This window comes from Drosophila ficusphila, unplaced genomic scaffold (assembly GCF_018152265.1).
Source record: "Drosophila ficusphila isolate 14025-0441.05 unplaced genomic scaffold, ASM1815226v1 contig_791, whole genome shotgun sequence".
NCBI classification, from domain to species: domain Eukaryota; kingdom Metazoa; phylum Arthropoda; class Insecta; order Diptera; family Drosophilidae; genus Drosophila; species Drosophila ficusphila.
In genome coordinates this window covers 1,013,421-1,027,431 of record NW_025064737.1, presented here as the reverse complement: position 1 = coordinate 1,027,431, position 14,011 = coordinate 1,013,421, and the positions used below count along the sequence as shown (strand labels likewise).

The window sequence follows — 14,011 nt, the reverse complement described above, 5'->3', positions numbered from 1 at the left end:
TTAGTTTCAGTGGAATTTCATAAGTTAATAACTTAATTAAACTGTCAAACTCCGTAAAAGTTTTATTTAAAATTGTAAAGAAGGTGTTTTTTAAATTTGATCAAAAACTAGTCACGAAAGGTTAGAAAAAGCTTTAAAAATTAAATGTTACTTTTAATAAATAACTACATGTTTGAAAACACATTATCATAACAAGTGGTTTAAAAAAATATGAAAATTAAAATCTTAGCTAAAGTAAACAAGTAAAGTAAAACAATTTTATACAACAGATTAAATAATTACAGACCGCCAAGACTGTTTTTAATCAAAACCCATTAGACATGAGAAAAGACAACACTCGTGTTTTGCTTTCTACATTTTCAGCGACTAATGAAAAACAACAATCCGTCGGCCAAACTGATATAAAACCGAAACAAAAAGAAGAGCCAGACGACGAAGAAGAATGTTTTATTTTCGAAAATTAAATTTTGTTGATGAACAACAAAGAGCCAAAGCCACGGAAAGTGGGGGACAGAACTGATTCAACATAGAAAACATCTTTTTTGGCGCTGCACGCGGAACGCGCCAAGCGAGATAGATGGATGGCTCTGGTGCCAAGATTTATGGTTGATCAAGAATTTCCCGTACGCTGCATGCGTTTTCCAACCCAAAAACTCCTCCCGCCTCTCCGACTCCCTCTTATTTTTAGATTTCCTTTTCGTTTCGGCTTTCAGTGCGATGCACCCAACTCAGTCAGCATCTTCGTGTGTTTTCCCATTTTCCGAATTGCATCTAAGCCGGGTGCGAAGAAGAGAAATGTCTCTTGGGTGTATTCATAACATGGCCGCGCCATAAATATACCGCTTTTCCAACAAGACATCCGATGTCGGTGCAACGGGCCGCAGCCAATCGAAAATAGGAAAACAGGAACGGAGTGGCGGGGGAAGAGCAGAAAGGCGGAAAAACAGAAAAACAGAAAAAAGAAAAACTGGGCGTACGCCAGTCGACGCCTTGACGGATTGGACGAATGCAGCCGGCAGATGCGGAGATACAAAGTTGCCGAGATGCAAAGATGCACTGCATAAAGTGCTGATCGCCGGCAATCAAGTTGCAGCCGAGTGTGCGCCTGGTTAATTGAGAAACTAGTTTCACTCGGCTTAAGACGTTTCATGGCCTGCCCACGGCCGACGAAAATGGTATATCTTGTTGTCCCCAGAACTGGAGGACAGTGGAATAGTATAGTTTACGGATAAAAAATTGCATAAGAAAATATGATAAGTTTTGACTATATACTGTTTCAGTAACCACACAAAAAATGTTACTCTCTTAAAAAGCTCAAGAACACAAAACCTTAAAATATATAGAACTGTAATGCGGATACTAATAAAATGGAAATCGAAAACATAAATTCGATAGGAGAAGCTGACGACGTTTATGTAAACAAGAAGTAATATTTATTTTTAATTTCTCCTTTATTACTTTTGTTTTACATTTGTATCGTAAAATAATCGCTGACCCATAAAACTTCTTTGGCTTTTAAAAGGCGAGACATTTCCCTGAGGAGTCTTGATAAACCAATATTAAAAACAATTTCCCAGCTGACGATAAACCATTTCTGATGCATCTTTATCGGTTTTTTAAAAGCACTTCTCAAGAGACTTATCCCATGGTGCGGAGCCATTGGCGTAATCTCGGTTCTTGTCTTGTGTCGCAGGAAGTGTTAAGCGGAATGTTTTAATAGCCGCTCAGCCATTGAGGGCTCGTCGCGTCCTTTACTATATGCAAATTACAAGAACTAAGCTAATAACACGTTCCTCCAGACAGCCGAGGTGGGGCGCAAAAGGCAAAGGGAGAAGCTGGGATATTTTAATTTTCAAGTGCCGGGGAACGGGTTCGGTGCAACATCTCTATACAAAGCAATGGAATCGGGGCTTGTGATTGGGGATCACCACCTACAGATTTGTCGATCCTCCTTTTTCAAGGTGTAGTGAAATTCATAAAAATGCAAATAAATAAAATTGAAATTAAAAGTTGTTGTGCAACAAAGCCAAAGGTGATAAATCAGGTGACAGAAATTAATTGAGTTATTCAACATTGGAAGCATCGGATATCAGACACCTGCAAGAGTGTGTAGATACTTGTCGTCGGTGTTGTTATTGGACGGAGTCCCCAGATCCGGCTGAAGCCGCACCTAAAAAAAGAGCAGGAGAATCGGCCAGAAGAAACCGAAGCCGAAGACATTTTGCCAAGATTTGCTTTACTTTTTTCGTTACTTTTTCGCGTATTTTTTCCCTTTTTTTCGTTGCTTGTCGCTGGCTGATTTTGGATTAATTTGTTCTACAGCCGAGTAAATCCCCCACGCCCGTCTGCATTGCAGGCCCATTGCGTCACAAAAGGTAAAAACGCCGAGAAATACGGAACAAAATCGTCGAAAAAATAAGAATATATAGTGAAGTAAAGACGACAGTCACCTCTACCTGGCCGTTCTGGCTGCGATTTTGCGACTGTGCGACTGTGCGGCAGGTTTTCGCTTCGTTTTCGGCGTTTTTGGCTTTTTGCAGCGGAATGATATATGAAGTATCTCATGGTATGACATTAACAGCACACACGAACATGTAGTTTTGTTATTTATTGAGTTTTCAGATATTTTGAAGGCATTAACATTGAAACAAATTATTATGATTACAAGATTTATGGCCGCCAGCCAACGAAAACACACGAATAATCAACTCAGATACAGATACCAGAAACCAGAAATCAGGGAAAGAGACGACACCGCCAGGTGGAGCGGGAAAGGAGGACACATCGCATTTGAATGAAGTGCACCGCATTCCCCCAATCCACTTTTGCACGGACCTCCTCGTTGTCACATGCAGTTGCATCTTATCTGCCTCTTTCTGTCGCCTGCCCATCGTTTTTGCAACTTGATGGATTGAAGAGCATTTTCGGTATATATTTGAGGGGTAGTAAGCCTTTTTGTATTTCATAATCTGTTTAAGATATATGTTTCAATACGGTAAATTTATAGTTTTTAAAACGAAGTAACTGCTTTATACAGAAAAACCCCGAACTAAATGGCAGCCCCCAGCGACTTCTTGGCACTCTCTCAAATCTCTCGTAGTATCTCGGCATTTCAAAGATGATTTAAATGATGGCCGATAGAAGACACTTCCCACAGAACTTCTTCCCAGAACCAAGAACCCACAGACCCATTTGTTATTGCCTTATTAACATTGATAATCTCTGGACAGTGGCCAGCTAGCCGAATGGCCAGGCCCAGACTCAACTTGGCCAACTTGGTCTGCTGCTGGTGACCCACGCATGCGGCGAAATCAGAATTTGCCATCGAAGCGTAGACGCGACACTTTTGGCCAATTGCGATTGCAGCCCGGCCGCCAATTGCATAATTGGCTAGTTGAAATGCGCAAGTGCGAGTGGTTTTTTATTGCGGATGCACTGGCAGACGATTGAGCGGGTTCGATAAGGTAAGCGCCCTGTCTGCTTCTTGGTCAAGCACTTAGAAAAAATGTTAGATTTTTGTAATTATGTAAAAAACAAAGTGTGCACCATAAAAACAAAATGCAAAAAGGTAGCATTATTTTAATGTTCTGATAAAAAATAGATCTTTTTAGTTAAAGTATTTTTAATTTATATTAAACCCTATTCCAAAAAAATAAATGGTAATTGAAATTTTACTACTGTTTTTTGTAAAGTTCCATGTGAATAAAAACAATAAATTTGTTCTTCATTTTGTACTTAATACAAGAATGTTTAAAGTTGTTATACACTTAATTTTTAAAAACAAGAAACTCTTCTTTATATTTGGGTTAGCCCCTATTGAATAATATTTAAAGTGTAGGTCCTGATTTTCTAGACTCTGGAGCTACGACGGCTGTCGGCTTTCTAATCGCGTTTATTGATTCAAAGACGGGCCAGGCGGACACCTGACCGCAAATGGTTCGGGCCTGGTTTTTCTCTGGATGATGTTTGGGTGCCAATGCCGGCGGCGTTGCAACTTCGCGGCGGACTTCATAATTGCCACAAGTTGACGCACATCGCACGTGGGGCTACGTGTTGGCATTAGGCACTTTTTTATCACACTTTTATTGCTTTTTTGCGCCAAGCGTCTAATGCGATTCTTCATAATTTTTATAGCTTTTTTATCGCTATTTTTCCCTGTTGTCTTCCTCCAGCCAAAATGTCTTGGCTGTGGGTTAATAGTTGTTATTGTGGCCCAACTGCCAGTGTTGTGTGTTGTTGTTGGTGGTGGCACTTTGACTAATTGCAGTGCACTTGCCACATGAAGTTGTTGCCGTTGCTGTCGCTGCTGTCAGTCAGCTTGTCCAAACAATTTGTCATCTTCTGTGTCACGTCACAAATGGGTGGTGTTCGTATATGTGTGTGTGCAGGTTAATTTTTATTAGATTTTCATGGAAACCCTACTTTATAGACCTGCCAGCCAGCCAGTCAGTCGGTCGTTGTGTGTCTGTGGCACATCGTTTATCACTTCCTTTGACAATTAACATGCTAATCAATCGCTGGCTTGCTTTCAAAACAACAAAACCTTTGGGCAAAAATGGGGCCCAGAGTTCCGTAATTAAGTCGTTAAAAGGGAATTCATTCAGAAGCACAGATATATGCCTTTTTCTATTGGATGTATTTTTATATGTCTCATATATATATTTAGGGAAATTTTTCTTATTAATATTCAAATGTTGCGCTTCGCTATTAAGAAATCCTTTTTTACTTTGGAATCATTTTTTTGAATTACCTTTTAAATGTCATAGAATATATTTAAACTTCTAGAAATGTGTTTCATGTGTTTTCAAGCTTGAATTTTATTATTCCTTCATCGGGAATTTCCGTGAGCAATAAATATTTCGCAATCTCTCAATCTCAGTGCGATTCCTGATTTTTCCGCCCACCAACCCGTGGCCAATCAACTTCAATTTCGTTTAACATTTCTCTCCCCTTTTCCTTAAAGCTCTTTGCTATCCCATCCAGCAAGTATCGACCCTTGGCTGGAGGACCTCATAAAGCTTTCGACTCGAAGGAAACCAATTTGTTCTGCCGTTTGATTTAAACGGTTTTATGGCCCGTCCTGTTGTTTTCACTCCATGTCTCAGGACTCCCTTTCGGTCTGTCTGTCTGTCTGGATGTCTGAATGTCGACGACCACGACGCGCCCTTAAGTATGCCACTCACAGGGCACAAACCCCCAGAAGCATAACCCACCCACGCAACCAACCACCCACCCATCCAACCACCCGAATGCTAACCAACTTCGACCACTTGGGACCTTGGCAAATTTGCAGCATATGCACGGATGATAAGGACAAAGGACATTTCGGTTTCGCAAGACATTTGGTCAGAATTCAAATATATTTGGGCATGTGTGGGCTACCGAAATCCCCCTCTTTCCCCCTTTTTTCTTCTAACCCTCTTCGTGGGGTGCAAATGGCATCCGTAACGGTTTAATCTGTTTTAAATTATTTTCCCTTTTGGCATTCCTCGGCGATTGTGGAAGAAGAGAGAGGTGCAAAAATCCAATCACTAATCGGATCTACACAGAAACAAATTTTAAAAACAAATTTCTATATTTTTCTATATTTATTTAAAGTTTATATAATATTCTCCAACAAAATTATTAGGCCAAACATAAATATTTTTGGAAATATGTATTTGTTTTCATTGTTTGTAAAATCTTAAACTCTTTCAGTCCGATTATAAAATAAATCATTCTTTATTTTCACACTATAAAAAAAAAAACTTGTAGCAAATTGGCTTACAGATAAACAATTCCCATTTTTTTTAAGTGTGTTCTGTGTTTCTGGTAGAGGGATATTTTCTGAATCTCCGATTTTTGGGCATCTGCGTCTTTTTGGTTTTGATAATTTTTGGAGAGTGCGCTGCCCCCTTAATCCTCGAACAATGCTCGCTGTCTTTGTCAAACACTTGCTTTCTCCCTCTCCTGCACACACACTCACATTCGACTACAAAAAGTATCTGTGTGAGGGTCTCTCGTTGCCTGGCAACGCTTTGGCATCAAGATTAATTTTAGACGAGAAAAAAGGAAAGAAATAAGTCAAAATGATTAATGGGCATTAATTTTTGTGGCTGTTGCTGTTCTCTTCTCCTTTCTTTGGCACATGCATTTGTATGGCATTGGCAATAGCCATCTCCCTCGCACTCTCTCTTTCTTTCCCCCTTTCACCCCCGCTCTGAGGTCGAGTTTTCGGCTATCCGAAATAGTTTCGAAAGGTTAATGCATCATTTTTTGTTGTTTCCGACCATCTTTGCCATCCCCGTCTCTGTCTCTCGCACCGGCTGTGCAGATGTCCTATCCCTTTCACACCCCTCCCCCAACCGCTCTCACCCTTGAGAGACGGCCATGCCGGCTGTCGGTTTTTGGGAACGGGAGTGGGAACGGGAACCGGAGTGGGTCAGGGATTATGGCTGCTCTTTCAGCCGCCACCTTTGATGCTGATTACCCGGCTTTGGAAATGGGGATGGATGCGAGTGGGCTCGGAATGCATCTCAAGATACGAATACTTCGTGAATACTTTTGGATCTATCTTTAAATTTTGTTTGTGATGTTTCTAAACTTTTTTCTTATTCAAGGTTGACGACAATATCTTTGGTGACGAAAAGCTTATGTACTCGATGAAATATAAAAGTTGCCGAAGAAATGTTTTAATGCCCTAGAAATGTTTCTATTAAATTGTGTTTAAAAGTTGTTTTTAAAAATACATTTTATTTTAAAAGCACTAATTTTTTGAAGGTACAAGGGTGCAGTGCTTTTAATAAATACTTTTTAAAAACTAAATAGAACCTAATATTTTAATGAAGGAATTAAAAAATATGAATAAAAATTGCACATACAGATAAAATATATGTGGATAGATCGCTTGAATTTTTCCTTAGTTCCTTTTTTGTTTAATAAATTTGATCAGACTGAACTACAGTTTAAGATGATATAAATTAGGAATAAAATTTTATTAAATTAACAATATATCAAACATTTTTTAGCCTAAATATATTAAATTTCTATTGTTATTTGTTCTTTCCCATAAATGGAACGGAACAAATATTATGAACCGATTTTGGCTAACACGATTTCGTTTATCTGTATGTAAGGCTTGATATTCCAGTTAACTCTATCCTAAGATTGTTTTATTTGGTTTCTTTTTTCGCTTTTTTTTGTGTGCCCTTTTAATTGTGAAATTTCCACGAAATTTTACGATGCGACTTTCAGTGAGTTGATTCGTGTTTTCGAGGCTGACACGATTCCGCCAAAAGCCAACGTGGAGTTGGAGTTGGAGTTGAGTTTGAGTTTAGACTTGGATTGTTCGGGGGTCCAAGTGGCAAGACCGAGACCGGGGTTGCGGTTTGGGTCAGTGAGCAATCCGGACCGCATTTGTGTCATTTTGCGACAGCTTTGACATGTGTGACATTGTTTTTTCTTAACTCTTTCGCTACATTTGCTTCTCTCTTTTTCTATATATATTTCGGTTTTTTTTTGCGACATTTTCGTGTTGTTTGTCGTCGACTTTGCTTTGCGGCTTGCAGCAAACAACAAAACGAATTATTTCATGTATTTTTTCCCCTTGCTTTTTTACCCGGGGCTCTCGAAGTTTTTTTGTATGCGAATCTGAGACAGACTTTTGCCCATGGCTAGTTAGTTTAGATACATAGATATAGATTACGTATATGTGTTCCAGCTTTGTTTGACTCGCATTTGCCGCCAAGCTTTTATACAACGTTTCGCAGTTCTCCGTTTTTCTTGGACTTTTCTTGACTCACTTTTTTGTTGTATTTTTTTTCAGTCAGCTCGTGCTGTTTTGAACAATCAGTTCGTATGTGCGGCAGAAAGCGTTTGAAATTCAAGATCCAGATCTAAATGCAGATACAAATTTTTCAAGAATGGTTCATAAAATAAGAACGAAAAAATTGAACCGTGGCTAATTGTTAAGTTAAAATGCTTGAAACTATGTTTTTTCCCAGCTCGTATTTGTCATATTTGTTTTGACATCTTTTACTACCACCCGCAGCTGCAATATGCAAATATTTCTCACATATGTATGTTTACCTCCCACTTTCTTTGTGCACAGGATGTTCGATGTTCCGCCCGAGTTTTCTGTTATATTTCCAACCTCTCGCAGAGTTCTCTTTAGAGGGACACAACACAAAAAATCAAGATTTATTTCGACTTTTTATGACTTATTGACTTCTTCACACAAATAAATCACAGAATTTTCTCCATTGTGATGTGTTTGTGAAAATATTGGAAGTGAATGTGATTTATGGTGGCAGTGCACACGTGGTGGAACAATTCTCACGGTGGGCATAATTGAAGTAGAGTACAAGCAACATACAACAAACATTAGAAAGAAATAGTGGGTGACCTGATAAAAAGAAAGATCACCAAGGGTAGTTTTTGTTGAAAAACTGATGGCCGGGAAATTGTTAATGTTTTTTCCACCTATGAGGTTTCGTTCTGTTTGTAGTTGTTGACTGCAAACTGGTATAAAAATATTTTTCATTGTTTAAATTTTAATAAATAAATAACTAAACCAGAAATGCAAACCAAAGTGCAATATTGACATATTTTAAGTGCTAAAGGGTGAAGGAATTACTTTAATTTTCTTGGAGTGATTTACCAGTGAACAAATTTTTAGTTTTATTAAACTTACATTGAATTATTTCAGAGTTATGGGGATAACATTTTAAATATCCAAATAATAAAATTCATAAATTCCCACTTGCCAGAACCTGTTCCCGCCGTCCATATTTGCTTGCATTTCTTAATCCTTTAGCACAATGCACCGAAATCTTGCCAGAATCGGCTTTGATTTATATCCACACAAACGAGAAGAGAAACATGGAACTGCATCTCGAGCACACAAAAATGATTTGATTTATTATGAATTTCGTTTTCGAGTTGAAAGTAAAAATTTTGAACTGCATTCGGGGCTGCGAAGCCAAATAAACCTATGTGTGTAGGAATCGTCGGACGGTTCGATTCCAGATCGACGACAACAATGCGAGCTCATAAATAATAATTTGAGAGAGTGCCGAGCAGAACGCTGGGTATGGTATCTAAAAAGAAGAAGGCTGTGCCGAGCCCAGTCGGAACTGTAAAAACAGGTAACCTTCAAGATACAGATACAATGGATGCAGACAGCGAGACGTGGATAAAGCCAAAAGTCATGTACTCCGACTCCAGCGGCTTAGCGACTCGAGTTCAAAGTCAGATAATGGACTATGGAGATGCGTTTGCCGAGATATGCACACCAAATTGCCACTGCGAAGGACGCATATTAATTTTTATGACCGTACAAAATGACTATTGCATAACCGACCGCCAGGTGACTTCGACTTCCTAATGGCCGTATGATTTTTGCTGGAAAATCCTCCCGATTTTACGAACTCCTGACAAGTGACAAAAAGGAAAAGTATCGTAAAAATCAGCAGGTTCCACTTTCGGTTTCGGCTCGTCGTTGTAGTTGTCTTTTCAAGGACACTTTGAGCATTAAAAAAATAGATTCTTTGCGAATTTCGGGAAGGTGAATGCGAGCAAAGGTAGTTTGCTTTTCGGAATTTCCCTTAGTTTCGTGAATTTTCATTTTGTTTCCTGCCGCTCTGGAGTGTGTTCCGAATTTTGGTGTGCGAGTGTTGTTTTTTAGTTTTCGAGTTTTGAGTTTTTGCGTTCCTTGTCGCATATCTCTTTGCCATAAATCATTGTCACCCGCTTCGGCGCAATGTCACTGGGAGCGCTTCCCGCTGGGTTTCTGGCCCCCTACCCTTAACCCCCTGAGTCCCTACTCCTCACTCTGATTTTCGACTACGTTTTTCTACCACGAACCTACAAAAAATATATAAAACAGCTCGAGGCGCTGACTTCTTTTGGGCTAAAAATTAATATAGCAAGTATCCATTTCTTTCCCTTTGGCCATGGTAAGAAAAACTGCATGCGCTCATCCGAAAAAAATGGGTTAGACCTAAGTTTTATCCATTCTTTTAGCAACTGCTTTTGTACTTTACTTTTATCACAATCACCAAGTGCTGAATTTAATATACCTAAGAATTCATTAAATATAATTAAAAATTGTGTTTTTTATTTAAAAAGTCTTATACTAATCAGTTAAGACAGTTAATTTATATAATCTTATTTAACCCTATTTAAAAAGTTTTTTTATTAGCAACTTCAAAAACCGAAAAAGTAATCAGAAAATATTCTTTCAATCATAAACGAATTATAAATTCAAAATGTAAGTAAAAATATTTTTTTCTGGGTGAAGCCATATTTTTTTATTGTTAAAGCCAATATGAATTCCCAAAGCAAAAACAATGAAGAAAGTGAACAAAGTCCATAACTTCCGGCGGCTTATCAAGGTTTGCCTCTCAAGGGTTTAAATATCTCGAGGCGAGCCGACACCATTTTTGACGATCTTAAAAGGAAAAACACATTTTTGAAGTGCCGTTTCTGGTCTTTTGTTTTTTGTAGACTTATGAATGTGACTAATGTGTGTGAAACTAAGGTTTTTGTTTCAGCTGTTTTTGTATTTTATTTAAATTTGCCGTGGCTTGCATATGATTAATTAGCCGTTTCATGTCGCCATCTATCAATAGGAGCTTAAAATATAATTTTAATTTCAAATGGAAACCAAACAAGTTTTCTTTGTGTCCCGGCTGTTTTTTGAAGCTTTTTTTATTTGTTTTATTAACAACAATTTCGTTTTCTTTTGTTGCTTAGTTTTTTGGTTTCGGTTGAAGCTCGGAGGTCGTGATTAATGTTTTTACAAAAGACTTGTCGCCGTTCGTATGCCGAATTATAAATCTTTTTTTAGCTCATCCACGAGTGTGAACTTGATTAAGAATTCGTTTAAAAGGAAGTGGTTACTCATGGATTTGGTTAGGACAAATCAATATTTATGGGTATTAAAAAAACTCCCTAGGTAAATAAGGTTAAAGTCTGGCTTAAAAATTATTCAAATATAAGTGAAATAATATCTCTGATGAAAGATGTGATTTTTGCATACAAATCAAAATATTTTCCCCAATTCTTTGACCACTGCATCAGTGTATTTTTGTGTCTGACACTGGACCATAAATCATACAACTTTTTGCAGGCCAAACAAGAGCGGAGTTTATGATTTTGTCAGCTGTGTAACATTTCCAGCTGATTAAATCGATAAATTATGAGAAAATAATTTCATTCGATGGAGCTAGTTGATTGCGCAAAAATATAGGCCGGCAAAAATGGAAATGGAATTGTGTTAACAATAAACAGGCAAAATGGCAAGCCCACGCAAAGTCCATTAAAGCCTAATATACGCATCATAAGAAAATTTTCTAAATGTTTATTAAATTAAGTATAAATTTTGCACTTCGTTCGGGCGCAAGTGCAATGAGAAAGCGGGAATTGGAGAAAGAGAGAGGTGGCGAGCGGCAGACAGAGAGGACGACAAATATGCAAAGGCCAGACAACTAGGACAACAACAAAATCAGCAACAACAAGGACAATGCACTGCAACAATGGCCGCATAAATTTTCTTTGCAGAGAACCCGAGAGTGTCCTGTTTGTGCGAGTGTGTTTGTCTGTGTGTGTGTGGGCCTGCGAGAGAAATGGCTGCCCTTTCCCACCATTCGGAAGTGAAACTATGTTGCCCAGGATATGTGCAATAACTCAAAAACGAATTCCAAGTTCAAAGCGCCCATTACTCGTGGCCAGTTAAGTTCGGAGCTCCGTTTTCAGTTTTCCAGCTTCAACTCCCGGGGAATCCCGAATCCCTGCCACTCCTCCCTTCCCCATTTGCAAATTTATGCAAATGGCTAATAAGCCTGTCAACAGTTTGCAGTCTGCAGGCCAAATGAGTGATGACCTGGCTGTAGCATCCGAAAAACGCCTTTTGAGTTATGAAGTGTTGAATCCGAGTTCTGGCAAAAAACTTAGACGTTGCAAGTTGCAATACGGAAACGGCAGATATTTCTATGTTTTATTTTTTATTTTACAAGTCTAATAGTCTATGACAAACCAATTCATAATAAAGTGTTGCTGGAATAAACCCCTAATCGGTATCTTGACAGATATTAGTAGTATATGCTTTTAAAAATTAAAACTAGTTTTTTTTTTAGCTTAAACTGAACTTTCAAAGGTTAAGTGTTTTTTTTTAGTAATTTGTTCAAATTTTAAACCTTTCATATAGTTTAATTTTTATTTTCATAGTTAAATACGGAAACAAGTTGTTAATCAAGCTATTATAAGAAGTATCCAATTTGTTTTTATGTTGATAACGTAGCTTACAAATTAAAATAAGAGTTTTCAATTATTTGTTTATAGTTTGAAACAAAAACCTAATTTGAAAACACCCTTCCTCATAGTCAAAAATTTTAAAGTTCCGAATAAATTCTTGCCTTTTTAAACAGAAGTAATAAATACTCTTTGAATGCGCGCTAGTAATGCAATAGCTTCTGAGGTTGTAATCAATTTCTTAATAACAATTTGGTAAGACTATTAATGAGTGATAGAAACTGCAAAATAAAAACCCTCAACTGTATTCGAATAATTTCTGTCAGTGGAGCTTGGGGGAAATTGAAAAGTAAAGCTCTGCCACTTACCTTTTAAATCCAATAACGTGTGCTTATCCTTCAATCCTGTTGGCTTTTCAAATTTCTCAGCTAACGGTTGCTTGCACGTACGCCAAAATAAAAACTTTGCCCGCAGTGGAAACGAAACTTTTTCTTCTCCTTATTCTTTTATCGTTTTATGTTTTCTGTATTTTGGCTGTCTACGGTTTATTTTTGTCGTATTTGTACGGTTAGAGTTGGAAGCTTTAGCTATTTTTGTTAGTGTGTAGATATTGCTCGATTTGCGGGGACTAGAAATCGTTGTTCTATAGATTTGAGTTTTCGATGCACGATTTTAAGAATAGATAAACACTTAGGTAGTAGGATTTGGCTTGATCAATTGGAACTCTTCTTTGCAGCACAGTCACCCCAGATTCATTAGTTATATTGCACAATTTGTGGGTTAATCCAGACACCTGCCAGACACTTGAACATCATAAAAAGAAACGCGCGCGAAATTAAATTTCCCAGGGTGTTTGGCTTTTTGTTTTTGTTTGGTGTTTATGCGATTACGATTGCGATTACGATTATTATTATTAGAATGGGTTTACGACGATCTGCGCCGTGCGATGGCCAATGTGCGACTGATTGCGGTTCTAATTTTTTACGATTATTGTTATGATTATTTTACGGCCTTTATGATCTTAGCGGGCTGTCAATTGGGATATGGCGCGTGGAAAGAGAGCGGTCGCGGCGGCGGAGAGCGAGCGAATAGTTCGGACAGCCCCAAGATATGGCCGCTATAGCATCAAACACCGTTATGCTTCTTGGATCCCTCTCGCACACACACTCGCACGTGGGCTAAATCAACGGTACACGGACGGGTCCTCGAGTGCTTTGTTGTGTGATGTTGATTTCTTTACGACTCCTATCAAACTAAACCCATAAAGCATTCAATTCAAAGCATATACATGTGAAAATCCCAGCGAGAACTCCTTATTAATCCAGCGACGTCGACAGCGAGCGCCGTCGGCGGCGGCAGCGCAGTATATAAATAAAGTCTTATAAGAAACTCGTGAGCGAGAGAGCGTTTTATTTATGTGCCGCAACGCCGGCAGCGACTGCAGCGTTGGCAGCGGCAGTGGCTGCGACCGCGACAGAGTTGCTCTGCCCATAAAGTATTTTGCGAAAAGAACGGTTCTGCTCTCGTTGCCATTTGAGTGACTGAGAGAGCACTGAGTTCGCTGCGAATTGAGAACTTGACCACGCGTGCTTCCCACATTCTCACATTCTCGCATTCATTCGCCAGAGGTCCCGGCTTGAGTTTCCTGTTTTCAGCTCGGAGGCTTTACATTCAGCTATACAAGACGATCTTATGCCAAATCTTGAAGCACTGTTCGTTAATTTCAAGAGGGAACACATTTTATTTTCTTTATATGGTATGTTTTATTTTTTATTTTAAC

The 14,011-nt window shown here is 38.6% G+C and overlaps 1 protein-coding gene across 1 annotated transcript in view; it reads right to left on the bottom strand.

The window, feature by feature from the left end:
- LOC108089089 (homeotic protein antennapedia) overlaps window positions 1-13,490 on the bottom strand; it is a 111,649-nt gene extending 98,159 nt beyond the window's left edge. Inside the window, 1 exon segment of the mRNA XM_017187200.2 lies at window positions 12,600-13,490. The gene's annotated coding sequence lies outside the window, so the exon portion shown is untranslated.
- Between the last annotated feature and the right edge of the window lie 521 nt (window positions 13,491-14,011).